Source organism: Mandrillus leucophaeus, unplaced genomic scaffold (genome assembly GCF_000951045.1).
Source record: "Mandrillus leucophaeus isolate KB7577 unplaced genomic scaffold, Mleu.le_1.0 Scaffold704, whole genome shotgun sequence".
Taxonomy (NCBI): domain Eukaryota; kingdom Metazoa; phylum Chordata; class Mammalia; order Primates; family Cercopithecidae; genus Mandrillus; species Mandrillus leucophaeus.
This window is the reverse complement of record NW_012107631.1, coordinates 1,212,766-1,215,335: the sequence shown is the minus strand read 5'-3', so window position 1 is coordinate 1,215,335 and position 2,570 is coordinate 1,212,766. Positions and strand designations below refer to the sequence as shown.

General features: G+C 36.9%; 1 protein-coding gene across 1 annotated transcript in view; it reads right to left on the bottom strand.

The window, feature by feature from the left end:
- TPBG (trophoblast glycoprotein) overlaps positions 1-2,570 on the bottom strand; it is a 9,604-nt gene that overhangs the window by 5,618 nt on the left and 1,416 nt on the right. The gene's annotated exons all lie outside the window — the stretch shown is intronic.

Sequence of the window (2,570 nt, the reverse complement as noted above, 5' to 3'; positions counted from 1 at the left end):
TGCATACACATAGGTATGCTTGTCCTTTTTTAAAGACTGAAATATTTCAAACTGTAGATTGTTGTACCACAATTAATTTAACAGCCTTATTGAAAGACATTTAGATCAGTAACTACTTTTTGGAGAAGTTTCCTTCAAGTGAGAAAAGCTTACTAGGATCAGTTCTATTTTGATTGTCTTAAGCATTTAATTATCCCAAATTATCATACTGACTTTACTCCTGACAGCTTGAAAATTTTTTGTGCATGATGCTATTTACATACTCTAAGGCAGGGCAGAGGATTGCAGAGCACATTTTTCCCAATTTATTCTTCTATTCCACAGTGAGATAAAGGAAGGATCTGAATGTCCCGACAGATAAGAACCAATTTAGTGTATTTCAAGAGGTCACTTTGTAGCCTCTAGAAAATGTTTCTATACTATCATTTATTTAGAAGATTGTTTCTACAGGGACCATTTTTCTTCTAATGACCCAGAGGAAAGTCATTAGTAAATTATTGAAATATTGCTTCTAAATCCTGATTAGGCAAGGAATAAGATAGGTATAAAAAGAATGATGAGTGGTTATGACCACCCTTATGGTAACTAGCAGAGAGAAGCCATGTGGTCCAGCATGGACAAACACCAAGATTATTTAAGACTAGTTCATTTTGATCTCTGTCACAAATTAGCAAAGGAACTGAATACATGTGAACACTGTCAAATCTGAAAAGTAACTAAAACAAAGTCAAGGGTTGGTGAACAAGCAGCACATATGTCAAAAAATCATGAACCAACACTTAAAACTGCAACCATCAACTTGAGGGTCAATTTGACCAAAAAAAAAAAAAAATTACACATGTATATATGTATATTCATGAGGAAATAATTTTTTAAAATTATCAGTGATAAAAAAGAAAGCTTCAAATCACTTTAGAAGGAATAGACTTCTTTTCTGAGATGTGTAAACTGAATGAAGTAAAATATAAACTAGAGAATGGGTCAAAAGGAATGTATTTGTCTCATCAGTCAGTACAGTAAGTGCTGCAGCTAGTAAAAGAAAAATATAGCCCTCTATATCTGTGGGTTCCATATCCCTGGATTCAACCAACCACAGATGGAAAATAAAAGAAAAAAAATGAGTGATTACATCTGAACCAAACATGTGTAGACTTTTTAAAAAAATTATCATTATTTCCTAAGCAATACAGCAGGGCATGGTGACTCATGCCTGTAATCCCAGTACTGTGGGAGGCCGAGGTGGGTAAATCACTTGAGATCAGGAGTTTGAGACCAGCCTAGCCAACATGGTGAAACCCTGTCTCTACTAAAAATACAAAAATTAACCAGGTGTGGTGGCACACACCTGTAATCCCAGCTACTGGGGAGTCAGAGGCAAGAGAATCCCTTGAACCTGGGAGGCGGAGATTGCAGTGAGCTGAGATCGTGCCACTACACTCCAGACTGGGTGACAGAGGAAGACTCCATCTCAAAAACAAAACAACAAAAAACAGCATAAAAACTATTTACATAGCATTTACATTGTATTGGGTATTATAAGCAACCTAGATGTGATTTAAAGTATATAGGAGGATGTGCACAGGTTATATGCAAATACTATGCCATTTAATTTAAGAAACTTGAATATCCATGGATTTTGGTATCCACAAGGATTCTGGAAACACCTGTCTGAGGATAACAAGGGATGATTGTATATAGTATATAGTAATCCAAACTCTCCAAATAGTCACTATTACAGGATCACTCAACTTTAATTCAATAAATGCTTTTTTAAGACCCCACTATATACTGTCCACCTATTTGATGCACTTGAAATACAAGGATAGATAGGATAAAAATCCCTGCCCTCGGATAACTGGCAGTCTAATGGGAAAGCAAATAGTTACAAAACATATGGTAAGTGCAAATATGGGATGGGGTGGGGAGACTGTCAGAAGGTTTTACTAGGGTGGAAATGCCTGAGTTGCATTTTGAAGCACAATTGGCCTGTATCCTCAGCTTCTGCCCCATGTATTCAATCAGCTGGGGATTGAAAATATACAGAAAAAACAAACAGGAAAAAATAACGCTACAAGAGTAAAAAATAATACAAATGAAAAATACAGTAAAACAACTATTATATAGCATTTACATTATATTGGGTATGATAATCTAGAGATGAATTAAAGTCTGTGGGAGGATGCATGTAGGTTATAAACAAATACTATGCCATTTTATGTCAGAAACTTTAGCATCTGTGGGGTTTGGTATCCACAGGGCTCTTGAAACCAATCCCCATGCATACTGAAGCAAGACTATGTTAGTAAGAACTTGACAAACAAAAGATCGACAAGTTGGTGAAAAACCTGAGAATTTACTCAGTTCTAGAGACTACACAAAGCAGAGCACAGCACACATTGACACATTGGAGGGAGTGGTACAAGGTGAGATTTGAAATATGGTGGGATCAGATTGCTGACCTCCAGTCTAAAAGGTTTGTATTATCCCGGCCTGGCACGCTAGCTCACACCTGTAATCCCAGCACTTTGGGAGGCAGAGGTGGGTGTATCACCTGAGGTCAGGAGTTCGAG